The 17741-nt window shown below is 39.4% G+C and overlaps 1 long non-coding RNA gene across 2 annotated transcripts in view; it reads right to left on the bottom strand.

Moving 5' to 3' along the window:
* Positions 1-340: 340 nt before the first annotated feature.
* Positions 341-17741, bottom strand: part of LOC109864403 (uncharacterized) — a 33940-nt gene continuing 16539 nt past the window's right edge. The window contains exons 1-4 of one of the 2 annotated variants that reach the window (XR_002251442.2): positions 10008-10108; positions 8643-8770; positions 4462-4516; positions 341-1401 (exon numbers count right to left, since the gene is read on the bottom strand). This is a non-coding gene — a long non-coding RNA (uncharacterized LOC109864403). Of the gene's footprint in view, positions 1402-4461; positions 4517-8642; positions 8771-10007; positions 10109-17741 lie in introns of those variants that run through there. The other variant, XR_002251441.2, reaches the window with a different exon arrangement.

Genomic DNA, 17741 nt, shown 5'->3' with positions numbered 1-17741 from the left:
ATACACTGGCTAATGGCTGTCCGGGCTGGCTGTGCTCATATTTTTATCTACCATAAAAGCTATAAATGACATGGGAATCTGGCTGGGAAGAGAGTGGGGACACAAACGTTGTATATTTCAAACACAATGTTACAAAATGTCGGCCTTGTTTTATCCTGACATGTATTCATTTATTTGTATCCTGATATGTATCCTTCTTTATGTATTGATTGATCCATTCTCCCAGCAGATGTTTCAGTCTTCATGTCCAGGATAAGAAATGGCCACATACAGTATTTCTAGGAACATTCATAACTATATACTTCCAAATCTTGACAACCAAAAGGAGTCGACACACATGTGACTAAGACTACTCACTTTTTATTATGACTTTTAGTACAGTATGGATTATTACAAAATTGAAGATATATAAACAATAGGTCTATTTCCAAATTCCAATACACAAAATACTCTGTTTAGCACATTTTGGTAGGTAGCCTAGGTGGTTAGAGCGTTCGTCTAGTAACCAAAAGGTTGCAAGATCAAATCCCTGAGCTGACAAGGTGAAAATCGGTTGTCTTATCCCCGACCAAGGCAGTTAACCCACTGTTCCTAAATAAAAAATTACCAAGGCAATGATTTGAGATAGCTTACCTTCTTTACTTCTCGCTCCAATTAAAAGCAGCACAGTAGACAGTGAGCTCCATTGTGGCCATGCTCGTAGCGTTGTGTTGCTGCCCTTCAGGGAAGGCAGTAGGTTGTACAGTTAACTCCTGATGGGGCAAAATAACAACCCTGAAACCACACAACCTACTACCTCACTCTGTGCGAACACCATGAACCATCGACCCGGCCACAATCCGATTGACCAGTTGGTTAGAGATGGAGTCCAACCAGAAAATGTGAAATCCCATTTCCTGTTCAAATATGAAATGAATAATAATACAATTATGTAATAATATTGTAATAATAGTAATAACGTAGGCACGAAAGGTACATTTTCATTGCAGCTTTTGATGAGGGTTCTTCATGTGGAGAGTCTGTGATGATATTACAGCCACTTCAGGAAAGACAGTATGTTGTATAGTCATCTGACAGCCTGGGTGTGACCCTAAAACTATACAACCTACTACCTCACACCAAAGGACAGTTGGTTTGTCTCTGATGAACAGTCCGAGTGGTCCTTTAAAGTGATCCTCATGTGAGAGCTCAGACATGAAAAGGTGAATTGCATGCAATCAATCAATCACATTTATTTATAAAGTCCTTCTTACATCAGGTGATGTCACAAAGTGCTGTACAGAAACACAGCCTAAAACCCCAAACAGCAAGCAATGCAGGTGTAGAAGCATGCAATGAGTCCATGTCCGATCTCATATTTTGCCTCCTGTTCCTCCTTGACCCATCTCAGGTTCACACCATCTGTAAGACTCAAAAGAGGAGAGTGTGTTAAACAACAGCTACTTGAGTGGACAGCTAGGCTTAAACCTGCTGTGTTGTTGCCTTGCTACATTATTAACTACCCTTGATTATAGTTTAGCCAGGCAGACCAGACCAGACCAGGGTCAGATATATCTGTTCCACACAACTAAGTTACTCAAGCCTCACATGTTGGCACATGTAATACAGTTAACATGAAATGTCGTTGATGTTTTCAATCATAGGATTACATATAATTGCATATTAGAGCCATTAGGATCTCTGTTTTTTCTATGTTGTTGATTTCACTGTGAAGCCGAAAAGCAAGTGTGTTACAGCCAAGACTCAAATCAAGAGTTTGTCTATATTATAAAGGTTTATAAAGGTGACACTGACAAATCAAGGCCATATTAGAGAGTTACTATTAGGAGACTAGCAAGTGACTCAAGTAGGGAGGTTTTAAATCTGGTGATGGTTTAGTGTTGGGGTTGTGGAGGGGGTGAGACGAGAGGTGAAAGGTTGTGGTTAACGCTGGGAGTTGTCTCTGTGACATAGGCTGTGGGCAGCACTGTGGTTTACCTCAGAAAGGGGGAGACGGGGAGTCACAACCACAAAGGTGAGTCACGGGCCTCAGGAGGAGTGAGATTGATGCACAGTCGCGAATTACACACACACACACACACACACATTCTCTCACATCAGCTTTTGGCTATTTTATAGGAGGATAGGGATCACATAAATGCCACAGAAATCCAGTACTCCCTGTCCATCAGTCACTGAGAATAGGTTATTTAAATCAAAACGGAATCACTTGAATAAGTGACTGATGTGTTGCTGAAACAATTCCCATTGCACGGATCCATGCCTCTTTGTCAAGTAAACCGTGGCCCATTTTACACAGGAGTGGGGTGAAACATTGTTGCGTGTAGTTGAATTATTTGTGTCAATGTATCTTAACAGTCTGTATCAATGTGCACTGAGTATACAAAACATTAAGAACACCTTTAAATGACAGACTGAGAGGTGAATCCAGTTGAAAGATACGATCCCTTATTGATGTCACCTGTTAAATCCACTTCAATCAGTGTAGATGAAGGGGAGGAGACAGTTTAAATAAGGATTTTTAAGCCTTGAGACAATTGAGACATGGATTGTGTATATGTGCCATTCAGAGAGTGAATGGACAAGACAAAAGATTTAAGTGTCTTTGAACGGAGTATGGTAGTAGGTGCCATGTGCACCAGTTTGTGTCAAGAACTGCAACGCTGCTGGGTTTTTCACGCTCAACAGTTTCCCATGTGTATCAAGAATGGTCCACCACTTAAAGGACATCCAGCAAAACTTGACAACTGTGGGAAGCATTGGAGTCAACATGGGCCAGCATCCCTGTGGAACGCTTCCGACACCTTGTAGAGTCCATGTCCGACAAATTGAGGCTGTTCGAAGGGCAAAAGGAGGGGTGGGGGTGCAACTCAACTCAATATTAGGAAGGTGTTCTTATTGTTTTGTACACTCAGTGTATATGTTATCAATGTAACTGACAACGGGGCTTTGACTGAGAAGAGAAATCACATTGTCACATTCAGCCAGTGTCCAGAGATGCCCTCTTTAGCCAATCTAATGTTAGGACACACACAACCCCATGGCAATTGAAGTAAATAGACTCTACCACTGTTTCTAACATTTTTTCACAGTCACATTGTATCCCTCCGTAGCAATCCACTGTCGGTTCAGTGCTACTCCTCCTATTCCAACCTAGATGGGTGAGACCATATTAAACGAATAGGATTGTACTATTATACTAATAGATTATAACATGTATTTGTATTTGGTTATATTGGTTCGGTTTCCTGGACACATTAAGCACAGTCCTGAACAAAAAAAATATTTCAATAGAGATTCTCCCATTGAGAATGCTTTTTAGTTCAGTAGTAGGCTTGGTCTGTGTCCAGGAAAGTGTGTATTATATTATACTAACAGGGTTATAATAACATGTGGATGTGAAACTATAGGTGACACACTTCAATACCCTGGCTCTGCCTCTAGCTTTATGAAACCTCCCGCACAGTCAGTGGCTTTCATTTAGCTTTATATGAATGGAGCAGATTCATTCTCCATGGTAGAGAAGAGGAGCTGAACCATGGCTGAACTTCACAACTCCACTGAGGGTAAAGGACACACACAAAACTCGCAGACAAAATATTGCACTATTTCTAATGTCACATCATTAACTTCCTTTTACAGAGATCATTCTTCGGGGTGCTAAAGGGCAGGCCATTTTAGTGGAAATGTTTTGAACATGTGACACTAATATTGAATGGCCGGGTTTGAACCTGGGTCTCCAGAATGCCAAAAGACTGTGTTATCCCACTGAGCTAAAGGCTGGGCATTCACTAAGGGAGCATAAGTCTACAGGTTTCAAGCAAGGTTACTCATCACACAAGCATGATTCTAGAACTTGCCTCGTCAATCTGCAGTATATTACCAAACGGCCAACAGGTGGTGCTTTTCCCCCAGGACTGGAGCCGTAGGCCTTATAGGTCTATTGAGTGCTGTTTGCAGTGCACCCACTGACAATAGGGACTTTGTGTAGTTCAGGGTGCCAACTCACTGTGGGTTGCACTTCTCAGGGAGCCAACTGTCTCTTCATCTTCATCTGACCTTTGAGGTACTGGATTTACTACTTTTCCTCTTTCACTGATTTCTTTGGCAGCTTCAGAGTATGACCCGCTTCTACTGTACTGTACAGATCACTAACATTACCGTAACCACAGTCTACTAGCTGAGATTTTTTTTCTCTTATACTGTGAGTGCGAGGGTTTATTCAAAGCAAACAACTGCACCATAAACATTTGACTAACGTTGTGTAACTGCAGGCTACAGAACAATGAGGCGGAGACGCTTTTCATTTCAGGTTAAACCAAACAGCCACATAGTGCCATTGATTTTACTTAGTGTACAATGAAAATCACACAATGAAAAGCAAACCAAATACCAAACCAATATAAACTGTACCTTAATAAGCTTAAGAAACAAGAATATTTAAATGAAACATAATTTCACCTTTTAATCCGGGGTCTGTTCCGTCTCTATACATTGCCCCCCAGATCCAATCAACCTGCAAAAATAAAACAACATATTTAAACAACTGAAATTCCTCTAAAAGTCTGAAAGTACAATAACGCTCGTGAAGCAAACCACAAACACAGAAACAAATGTATTACCGTTTGATTTAGTAAAAACCGGCATATAGTTTGTATAAAGTTTGTCTGCCCAGTACAAGTTCACTTCACGTTGACTGGTACAGGAGCACTCCCAGGCCTATGCTTTCCCCGAACCTCTGCTCAAATATATAATTAAGACTGAATTCCCATATGCTGAAGTGATCAGGACTGTACCAAAATTGACTACAGTATTGGACAGTTACTGGCCTGAGTGGCATCAAATGCAAGCGGTTGCACAAAGTAAACGCTCAATCTATCTGGTGTCTCTGTCCATAAAGTCCCTTTCTGTATTGAGCATTGCTATTTTGGCCCACATACTGAAGTTCACAGATCGTATGGGTTATTACTGTAAATGTCTATTTAAAACTGGGATAGAAGTATGTCTGTTATTCTGTCTTTCCTTCGGGTGTATCCTGATTTGTGTCCTCATTTGCGTATCTATGACCTTCATCACTGAGGTGATTTCTAATCATCAAGGGTCATGTATTAAGACTGAAATTACAGGTCAAAACTTTTATTAGATCACTATAGCAGGAAAACATAAGACAAATCTGTATACATCTATATAGATTTGTCTTAAGTCAACATAATGTCTGTAAACAAACCCGAAACGCATGGTTTTAATTATATATCATGAGGTAACTCGGGCTCCCGAGTGGCGCAGCGGTCTAAGGCACTGCATCTCAGTGCTTGAGGCGTCACTACAGACACCCTGGTTCAAATCCAGGCTGTATCACAACCGGCTGTGATTTCTCCCATAGGGCGGCGCACAATTGGCCCAGCGCCATCTGGGTTTGGCTGGTGTAGGCCGTCATCGTAAATCAGAATATGTTCTTAACTGACTTGCCGAGTCAAATAAATTGTCTAACTGCCGCACTAAAGTTGTTTTTATACTCCACCTCTTCAAATTAGAACGTCTACATGTTGATAAATTAACAGTTCATTAGGATAGAACTGGAATGTGTATGGACACACACACACACACACACACACCTGAAATGTTGCACCTATTTCAAATGTTGACCATCCAACACAATACACAGTTATGTCGTAAAGTGTGAACAGTTTGTTTATGACAAGTCAATTGTAAACTATGTGAGAGTAAGTAAATGTAAAGGCTAACACTTCAAAATTATAATATTATAAAATAATATTATACAGCTTTTTATTGTTCAATTTAAAAAATATATTTACTTCCAGAATTCCATGCAAATGTAAATTTATTTTAAAATACTGATTGAAGTCTGGATATGTTTATACCAATGTAATGTAATGGCAAATACTGTAAGTACAATACTTTTTGTCATTTTGACCCAAACATTATAATTGATAAGACATTTTTATCATGCAAACCCCCATAATTAAATAACTGTGAATAATAAAAAAATTGACTTACATATTATTATTGGCTCAGTCTCTCTCTCTCACACACACACACACACACACACACACACACACACACACACACACACACACACACTCACACACACACACACACACACACACACACACACTCACACACACACACACACACACACACACACACACACACACACACACACACACACACACACACACACACACACACACACACACACACACACACACACACTCACACACACACACACACACACACACACAGTCTTTGGACTTGAATAAGCTGTTAGATTTTCCCATAGACCCATAGATCTTTTGTTTCAATGCTTCATTTAGATTCCCTCCACAAAACCAGCTTTATTACCATTTATTTCTCCCTCTCCCCCTCTCTACCTCCCTCTGGCTCTCCCTCCCTCCGTCTGTCCCTCTCTCTCTCACACACACACACACAATGTGCGCGCAAACACTTACCCAACCTCGCAATCACATCTTAAAAAAAATTCTGAATGCAATTTAGCCTGGCCTACATTTCTTTCTGTTCTGTTTCTCATCAATCAATTCTCTCACGAATGCAGTGGTGTTGCACTTCTCTCTGTCAATATATTTCATTTTGTATTAACAAAACACAGGGTTCGAAAATCATAATATGGTCATTAAGTGTCTCTTCTTACACATTTTTCACATTCTGAGTGTGTGGAGTGCGTTTGTGTTTGAGTGTGATCGCATGTAAGTGTATAAGTGTGTGTGTAAATAGTGTGTATGTTTGCGTGTAAATGTGTCATTTATTTTGCTTTTGTGTATGTGAAAGCTAAAAAGGAGGGGTTTGCGCCCTCCTCTCCTTTACAGTGTCGTGGGAACTCCATTCATCGTTAAACCCAGGGTCCATTGTGGAGCACATGGCATCGAGTGTGTCTGGGTGTTTGCTGCCTCTACGTGACAGTATATGTGTGTGTGTGTCTGCTTACACGAGCAGTCTCTTTGGCATACCCCAGGAATGGGCTCAGTATGTCTGAAATGTATCTTATGCTTACATGCGCTTCAATACAACTATAAATACCCACCCATTACTAACATTGGAGGGCCGATCCACTGTGTCCTCTTTTACGATCTTTCCTTTCTGTACCCTGAAACTGTACAACCCGCTGATGAAATGAAGTAAGAAATGGTACAGTAGACACGTGCCTAAAATCATCTTTCTGTATTTAGGTGTTCTAGAACATTCTGGAAACACATTGTGATCCTAGGTTTCGGCTCGTTCCTTCCCACCAGGCCTCTAAAAGCCTGAGACAGAGGGGGTACGCCCTGTGCCTACACGTGCATATCTTCATCACCCTTCTCTTGTCCAACACACTGTCCCTCATCTTGCCATAGTTAACACCTATGATAACGTTTTTAATACGGTATCCCGAGACAATGCTTTTAATGGCATTGAAACAATTTATTACGAGGGGCTACATTACAATAATAAAATAAGAGTTAGTATCTTACCGTATGAAGGATCATTTATATTTGTTAAAGAAAACTAAATGTAATAGGCCTAAACATAATCTATTTCGGTGTTCTGTAAGTCTTATACTGTGTTATGTGGTGAAGAATAGAGTATTGGACAACTAATATATGTTGGTTCTCGTGTGTTTTATCTGTGATGACTCACCTACCTCTAAGTCAACTGCTATTGGTTAAATCAAAATACCCTCCTGCTATTGGTGAAGGTCTATCAGAATCGGCATCAACACTGGACATACCACAACTACTATCAATGGATTTTTGGGGCCTATTATTTTTTCAAGCCTATACTGATACAGCAGAATTTGTTCTTCCATTTAAGAGAAAACATTGAAAGGGAAATTTTTTCTAAGAAATGATATAAACCTAATTTTATACATAGAAATGTTGCTATATTAAATGTGTCACGTGGCAGGACCACTTGAGCAAATACACTTGAGAAAAGAATATATTGTTTGTCGATTAAAGTTAAATGAAACATTTGTTGAAAAATGGAAACTGACTTGCACAGTATAAAAAGACATTGATGTAAACAATTAAACCGTCATGTGACTGTTTGGATTATCTTCCACATTTACGGATGAAAAACAAAATAAAATCGGCCAATATCTGTAAGCGCTTAAATTCAGAATAAGACAACAATCTTTTGGATTTACACGTTCTGATGGCTTTCTCTTAGCTGCAGTGGTTCACTGAAAAGCCACTCTGGGAGAGAGTCACAGATCTGCTACCATGCTTTGGCATGTCTCCCAAAACTACAGCAACCACACTCCGCTCTGGTCCCTCAAAAACTTGTCCTACACTTTTGACCCCAAACGATGACCATTGCAAACACAGCCATGAGGGAAGCAGGAACTATAACTACATCGGAAACTACATGGGCAGTTTCTTCAGCGAAGTACAAATTGGCAACATCAAAATGCTGGATTGTTTGGGGACGTGGTAGTGTATGTTATTGTTATTGATGTTTATCTGTATAGCGTATTATTGAGAAGTCAATCTCTGCATTGTATGAGTCTGAGATCCTTAAACTAAAAATAAACAATTTTAAAATAACGTGCACTTCCATGTGTGGTTTAAACAGACTAGTTTACACACATTCACGCAATGAAGCACACTTAGAAATGTACCACTTACCTCAAATCGGACATGGGTAGACAGTCAGCAGCACACAACAACTATGGATGCGAAATCTAGGATGTTGAAATCCAGACAGGCCTTATTTTCCACCAGCGTAGTAGATCCAGAACCATAATGTAGTTATCCTGTAGAGAGGGACAGACAGAGGGCAGCCACAGTCAGTCAGCCAGTTAGTTAGTTAGATTCAGACTCCCGGTGAGAACCAGAGAAGGATGACAGAGAGCTGCCTTTCCCCCAGCTCAGTGAATCATATCTGGGCTGTCTTCCTGTCTGCCACCCCCTAGTCTGTCTCGGTCTATCACCGGGCTGCGCCACAAGAGTCCATGTTCGTGCCTGGGAGGCGCATGGTCATCCCCGTCTGGCAGTTAAAAAGTATTTGAATGAGGAATGTTAGCAAACAGACAAGCTGCATGTCGAATGATTGCTAAAGGCAGCAGCTACAGCCAGTCAGCCAGTCCCGTCTCTGCATTGGGTTGGTTGGCCCAGGAATGTGAATAATTCAACAGCAACCAAAAAGGAGGACCCCTTCCCTTTTCACCCACCACCCCTCCCTCCGAGTCCGAAACTCAAATGCCTCCACAAGACAGTGAGAGAGAGAGAGAGAGAGAGAGAGAGAGAGAGAATTCTAAATCTCCGCTCGCTCACTCAATCGGGTGCTCGGGAATCCTGCAAGAGTTTGTTTTTGCACACATACACACGCACATGCATATACACACACGCGCGCATACAGTACACGATCACTACAAATCACTTCTTGTGTTTCAACATGCAACATATTTTTTTTATTTCGTTGGAGGCCTCTCACTCATTGCCTTTTTGTGTCTTTTGTTTGAAATTGGCACCTGTCCCAAAAAACCCTCCGCCACTGCTGCACCGCCCTCCTACTCTCCTTTCACAGGAAGGAGAGAGAGAGAGTGGGAGAGCTAGAGAGAGAAAGTTAGAAAGGACGAAAGAAAGAGGAATTGGGAGAGAAAGGGAGAGGGGGAAATAAATGGTAAGGGGGATGAAAAAGTCTAGGAGTATGTGTGTGTTTTTTTTCTTAGTGAGAAACAAAATAGGCAGAAAAAGCTAAAAGCGACATAACAAGACACTAAACGAGCTAATGCCACCACAGATGCACAGCGGTCGCCAAAAACACAGCCATCGTCATCTTCAGCGTGAAGAAGCACATCCTGATCTTCCAAAGAGGGACGACATGGCGAACAGGCAATGCAACACACCGGGGAGTATGTTAAAAGCAGTAGCTACCAAAAAATAAATAATATCCAAGCGCAATGCACAATAACTCAAAATATTATACAAAAGTATGGAATCTGCTGCAAGAAAAAAAGTCCACAAATGTTTTCAAAAGGGCAACCAAACCTAAAGTCAAACGGCGGAAGCCCAAAAGCTACTTGTTGCAGGGTATTTAGTAGCTGGACTTGCTTGCAGAGCTGAGAGTTAGAGGCAGAGCTGAGAGATAGAGGCAGAGGGTTAAACTCCCCAGAGTAGTAAAAGCCCTCCTCCTCCTGGCACAGTCGCTCTGAAGGGGAGGATCTAGCTTTAGAAATAGCAGCAGACGCTTTTCCCTTTTTTCATATCGCTAGTCTCCCTCTTGCATGTGGCCGGGACTGGGAGAGTGAGGCGAATTAAGAGAGAGAGGGGGGGGGGGGGGGGGGATAAAGAGCTGTGAGTGGAGGAGATGGAGCTCAGCTGATGATGAAATAGGGACGCATCGAAGTAAGTGAGGAAGACGCATTTTTATCACAGGTTCGACACAACGTGTTTGTGTGAGAGCAAGAGAGATGATCAATAGGGTGGAAGAATGGCAAACTACTCCCATATCACACACACACACACACAGTTGCCAATCATCATTCCAGGGCCCTACACACATCTAGTGCATGATTAAAACAAACTTCATACTAAATCTGTTCCACAACCATGCAGCTACAGCTCTGACAAAAGGCACATTTTGGAACCTTTTCAGAGATGGACGAATCCATCCTTATAAAAACGGAGGGAAGGTTTGAGGCACATCACAATGATTTTTTATTTTTATTAACACCTTTACAGACAACTTAGAGTGTGACTGCAGCAGCGTCGACTCCCTATCCACCCCACCTCGGGAACTTTTTTTAGTTTAAAATGCACTCGGCCCCTGCAAGTATTTTGACAAGGAGTCGAAACCCAGATAAGCCTCTGGGGTGAGACTGCTTCACCGAGGCTGCAGGCCGGAGAAGCAGTAAAGCATTGGCTGTGATTTTATACACACACACACAACGTACTCACGCACACACAAAGCTTAGTGCACCGTGAGATCCTCCTCACATTCACAGTGACGATGCAGATGGCTGCACTAGTACATACGATCTACAGGGAGGGTAAGAGGGGGAGGGACGGGTGTCTTCGATTTAGGGGTGCATGATAAAAATGGACTCTCCTGACGATCACATCCTATTCACACTTGCGCATACCCACACATCTCATCTCACTGAACCATAAGTATCTATCATACAAACCATGTCTTAATCCCTCTGTAACGAGATAGTCCTTGTTGCCGCACACAAATATGTAGCATTCATGTAGCAGATCATCTAAATATGAAACATTATTGCCAGTTTCCCCAAACCCTACTAGGACACACACTACTACACTTTCTCTGGACTGGCTGCTTGCAACCACAGCAAGGGTCTTTGGAAGTTTGTGACAGATAGGCTATTTTATAACAACTTCCTGTCTCTTTAGGCTATCATCCCCCTCCCGTTCCCTAAAAACCAAGAGCTCCCAGAAGCTCTCCCTTCTCCCTGAAGTAGCAGGAGCACAAATGAGAGAGAAAAAAGTGGAGCGCTAAGCAATTACATTTTTCTCCTTTTTGGTACATTTGCTACTTGAGATTAAGAAGGACTGCATGCATTAAAATGAAGGTTAGGGATCTATTTTTTCCTGATTTTCTCCTTGTGTATATATATATTTTAAAATGGTGATTAAAAAAGAAGATGGAGCTAACATGGCTGCTTTGGCTCTATCCCAGTGTGTGTGTGTGTGTATATGTGTGTGTGTGTATGTGTGTGTGTGTGTGTGTGTGCGCGCCTGCCATGGAGGTGGGACGGAGACAGAACACACTCCAGCCCGGCACTAAAATCTGGGCTACCCTCAGCATTAACTCTGCCCATTCTGCAATGACCCAGTATATAATAAAATATAAATATTGCCATATACAGAAACGCGTGTAATCCAGTTTACATGGGAGTTGTCGAGAAACATTAAAGATGGAGTCGGTACAGTTGAATATGCTGAATTAAACTATATTTCTCCCATGTTTTCTTATGAACAAAGCTGATGGGGCATCTACAGTACAAACATGAGGTTAAACCTACTACGTCACATCTCGCCACCTCTTTAGCCAATCGCTACTCCTCAAGATTAAAAACCGCATTGCACAAAGTACATAGATCAAATACTAAGATAAGCAAAAGTATACTCTTTTCACTTATTCGTTTTGTCCCATTCTGAGCTATCGGGCCCATTTCACTACTCTAGTCTGAAGAGAGACTGTTGTAAAATTGTTGTTTACAATTTTACATGTAGCAAGAATTCAAAAAACTTGGCAGGGCTGTTGTGGAGAGTTCATTCGAGGATACAGTTCTGGTTTTGGGTAGGCTGCCAAGACCTGACACTGTGAGCCTCTCTAAGGCCTCACCCCTCTCAGAGAGCTCTGAGTTGCCTGCGTAAGTCTGCCATTGATCAAACTCCAATACTAACAATCTCTTTATGACACCTTCTTTAGGAGTCGTACAACCGTCAGCTGTAGCGCGGAACTTTGTTGACACACTTCATCTAGCTGTAGATTTCTAAATCAATGCTGTGTCGTGTGTTTCATCATGCACATACTCTCAAAGCAATTTAGTAAAACAATGAATATGTGTTGTCTTTAAACAGTGCATGTTTTTTTTGTTCAATTGTGACCAGACATGTAACTCCATCAGAATTCAGCATTCTGATGGAGTTCCATGTCATCGGATGAGCTTTACTATTTGAACAAAGCATGCCAAAATAAGTTCCTAATCACGTAAGGCTACATTATCCTTTCCCACACAACTAAAAATCATATTGCTGCCCAACTATCCGGAGAGGGTAACTTGGCAACTCGTAAGGGCAAAATATTTAATCACAACAGCAACAACAAATGGCTGCTTCTTCAATCATCACCTCAATCACCACAGACACTCATAAGAGAACAAAACAAAAATGATTCACAGCATAATGATAACTTCATGTAAACAGAGCTTTAAAGCTTAAATGACATCAAAGTCATTTTTTTTTGGGGGGGGGGGGGGGGTCCCAGAGGTAATGTTGTCTTTTTATTAGCTGTAGTGTTGGTTAAACAATTAACCTGTAGTGTTGGTTAAACAATTAACCTGTAGTGTTGGTTAAACAATTAACCTGTAGTGTTGGTTAAACAATTAACCTGTAGTGTTGGTTAAACAATTAACCTGTAGTGTTGGTTAAACAATTCAATAAATACACCGAAGCAGAGTAATTACAAACAGTTGGAGAATGGGAGAGTTATGCTGCAGGGTACAGTATGTACCTGTATGCTTTGTGTCACATATAATATATATCACATTCATTTGTAGGGTAAAGAAGAACACATACCCTTTATTGTATACTTGTCCATGACAAATGTCATGTGTTCATCTCATTGACACCGCACGCCGAAGAAGACGGAGGCTGAATCGCCAACCCAATCTCCAAATAAAACGCCAACCTGTGGCGTAACTGCAGTAACAGGAATTACACCATGGCTTGACGTTTTAATTACGCCATTTGGTGTCGTCATTGGTGACTGTCATTCAAACGCCGAAAAAAGTGAAACTAAAACGTACGTTTAGGCATTCATTCCAAATGGTTATGGATAAGATTAAGCTTAAGTTTAGGCATTCATTCCAAATGGTTATGGATAAGATTAAGCTTAAGTTTAGGCATTCATTCCAAATGGTTATGGATAAGATTAAGCTTAAGTTTAGGCATTCATTTCAAATGGTTATGGATAAGACGAAGCTTAAGTTTAGGCATTCATTCCAAATGGTTATGGATAAGATTAAGCTTAAATTTAGGCATTCATTCCAAATGGTTATGGATAAGATTAAGCTTAAGTTTAGGCATTCATTCCAAATGGTTATGGATAAGATTAAGCTTAAATTTAGGCATTCATTCCAAATGGTTATGGATAAGATTAAGCTTAAGTTTAGGCATTCATTCCAAATGGTTATGGATAAGATTAAGCTTAAATTTAGGCATTCATTCCAAATGGTTATGGATAAGATTAAGCTTAAGTTTAGGCATTCATTCCAAATGGTTATGGATAAGATTAAGCTTAAGTTTAGGCATTCATTCCAAATGGTTATGGATAAGATTAAGCTTAAGTTTAGGCATTCATTCCGAACACACAACCCTCGGAGCCCATCCACCATCCCCATCCACAGCGCCCTAGCAAGCAGCAAGTCTACTAGATGTAATAGGCACTCACGTTGCACCTGGCGAACAGAATTCGCCGGGTCCAAACGTAATCAGGTACCTGCAGAATCGGCATCTCCTGGCATATTCCATAAGAGAATGGGCTGTGACTCGCATATATGCAGTGCAATTAATGAATAAAGAAATGATTGAAGAGTATTTAAGAGTATTTATTGGAGTGCTGTCCCTTTCTATTTACATCATACAATGTAGAGAGACTTTCTCTCTGCTACCCAGACAGAAGTACTGACCAGACAGAAGTACTGCCCGCCAACCACCACCTCTACTTGGTGGTCTATGGTGGGGCCCCTCAAGCCCACGTGTCCATACAACTTCTCGATTACACCCCTGACCCCTGGGGTCACCCTCTGTTGCTACGGGAACAAAGGGCGAGACCCCTGAGGTCAAAAGTGTTAAGTCGGGAGCCGGCCAGGCCCCATTGACAAGGTAGCATGGTGTTGGCTCAGAGAAGGTAAAGATCACTAACACAGGGGACTAATAGGGATTAAGGGGCCGTAAGGGGCCCATCTCCTCAGGGATGTCACTCAAGGGACTAGTAACATCAGTCTCTGTTAACCTCCCTGACCTCCCGGCAGCCATTTAGGGGCGACAGGTCACTTACAAGAGGCTAGAGCGGGGCTTTGCCGGTGTGACTGCTGATCCTATATGGCTGACATTTTCTACTGTTTCTGTATAGCACTTTGTGACATCGGCTGATGTAAAAAGGGCTTTATGAACACATTTGATTGATTGAACTGTTTGCAAATTCAAGATTTGTAAAATATGAATTTAAGAACTGTATTGTTTTGTGTATTGAAATGTTTCCCTAATCAATTGAATTGTATTTCTATAGAAAACCTCTGAAGTTCAAAAACAGATTGACAGTTTAAATTATTAGATGCCAAAATGTTATACCTCAGAGAACAGAAAGCCATCAGAGAATACAGCCTCGATATTGGCAGGTATACAACCAATTAAATGGTTTTCTTATTGAAAATGTTATGTTATAAAGTAAATGCATTAGATGAAACAGAATTAAAAACCAAAATGTTATGATTATGAAGTGTTCAGGCATCGATATAAACAGTCTTGTTATCAACAGGTAGAACACAGAACTGAAAAATCAAAATGGAGGACAGAGACAACATGGATACTAGTGAAGTAGCAATACAGATTGCTGATTCACCTAAACAAATTCAGATAAGAGATCTAAAGAAGTATATCCTGATATATTTTTTTATAAATATACCAAAGACATGGTATCGAAGTTAAGTATTTTCTGAACATCAGTTTTCTACAGTTTCCTCATGTTTGAATGGGGTTAAGGTTAACTCTGTCCATTCCAATTGAAAAGGCAAATGGTTCTAACTAACATATTAATAATTATATTATTTGCAATCAATGTAAAATATTTGTCTGGGGATAAATGCTAATATTTTACATCAATATATGAAAGAAAATAATCTACAATATGACAATTTTACATATATATTTGTTGTCTTTCGTATTGCTTTTTCAAGTGGCTAAGGATGATTGAAGACATGTATTGCTTTAAAGGTCAAATTATAAATTTTATTATGTCTCAAGAGTGATAAGAGGGAAGGCTTGAAAGAATTTTCACTAATGTTGGTTAATCATATCAAACACGAATAATGAATTAACATTAGAGTATTTCACGGATAAACATATTGTATAACTCATTCAGAATGGACAGGTAAGTGGGCACCTATGGATTTAGAGAGGTAACTTAGAGAGAAAAATATGATTAAATATAGATGCTGTTCTCCAGAAATACATTACCAAATTAAATAACATTATTTGTTCAAGTTATTATAAAATTAAAATAAAGAAATACGATATTATATGAATCATATTTATATTTATATTCATTTGCCAAAAGCTTTTAGCAATAATGAATTTGTGTACTTAAAAATATCCAAAATACTGTAGTATTTACTCAAATTTTGGTTGATACAACCTAAGATGTTTTGGTTTAATTTAGATAGAAAAATCTAAGATGAGAAAAAATATGCATGAAATGTGAATGATAAAATATTTTCCTTAACACATTCTGTAATGTGAAGTGAAATTGATCTGATGTCTACCCTTGTTATACCAGGAGTGAAGTACTTTTAATTAACTACTGTAGTTTTTCCTAAGTGGGAAAACTAAGTCTTACATTTGTTGGTTTCAGAAAAAAAAACATCTAAGTCTGATCGTGATATTAGAAAGATACAAATATGTTTGAGGCAAATATAACTATATTACCTTAAATGGCTTATTTTCAACACTATAGCTTATGTAAACTACCATTTAGGAACAAAAATGTAAACCATATTATACATCTTTATTATTTTAATGTATTTAATTATGCAAGGATAGACATGTATGTTATAACTTAAAAGGTATATACAAGCATGTGATATACACACTGGATATAAAGAAGTTGTAAGTAGGTAAATGGGTTTAATAAAATGTATAATTCATAATAAGTGTTAGCACTATTTAGAGTGAAGAAGAATAAACAACATAAATAAAAAAAAGTATTTTTTTACAAAATTAACTAAAATGAAAAATGATTTAGTGTCTTACATAGATGCTAGAGATATTCATTATATTATTTTCAATTATTTGGTTTCAAAATCTTCTAAACTGTTGTTTTATTTTTTTATGTCACTTTCAAAAACTTTTGCTCTTCTTGTTTTACTGAACATTACTATAGTAAATTGAAAATCTGTGAACACTGACCAAGAGTTTTGGTGGTGCCGGAATACCATATATTCTCTAATAATTTGGACTATTTTATCACTTTTAAGCAACACAATTCTTATATCAAATAGTTGCATTATGTTTTGTTCACTACAAGTTAAAATAAATAATGTTGTGTCTGTTGTTTTATTTATTTTTTGTACTTTGAAGATCAAACAATGGACGATGGTGAAAAAAAATCTATGGTGAATGACGTCAAAGGGGATTTTAGCAATAAGAAATACATTATCTTGAAAGAAAACAATAGCTTGAGACTAAAACCTCATACTGAAAAAGGTAAGTACAACAAGTGAAAGGTATAACTTATTTGTGATTCAGTCCGCTCTCTTTGATAATCATTAAACAACTCACCTTTAAAAGCTCCCTCAGCTGCTAAGGTGGAGGCTGGGACAGAACTGAACTGCTCTGAGCTGGAAATACAGTAAGTGTCCAGGACAGGACTGCCACACTTTAACCAGACAGACTGAATCAAACAACATTATTATTGGCCTCCTCGCAGATCGTCTCTTAGATCTCGGCCCTATACTTTCAATTTAACCATGTGACTACCATTTTACATGATTTCCAGTTAGTGTTTTATCAGCACAAAACACTTACACTTGTATTAGTTTTTAACTTGGGAAAGCAAATTGTCTATCTCAAGGACATAAACAAAAGAAAAACCTTACCCATCACATCAAAGATGTGCAGCTCTGATTTTTAGTAATGCTTCATGGAGGACCTAAGATGAAATTGCTCATTATCATGAGTCCATATTTAATGGTGACACAAGCATAATATTGTAAGATAGCAAAAATGACAAGAAATATAGATTTGAATAGAAATATA

This window comes from Oncorhynchus kisutch, linkage group LG19 (assembly GCF_002021735.2).
Source record: "Oncorhynchus kisutch isolate 150728-3 linkage group LG19, Okis_V2, whole genome shotgun sequence".
In the NCBI taxonomy this organism is placed as follows: Eukaryota; Metazoa; Chordata; class Actinopteri; order Salmoniformes; family Salmonidae; genus Oncorhynchus; species Oncorhynchus kisutch.
The sequence above is the reverse complement of the archived record's forward strand: the minus strand, read 5'-3'. Positions and strand labels throughout refer to the sequence as shown.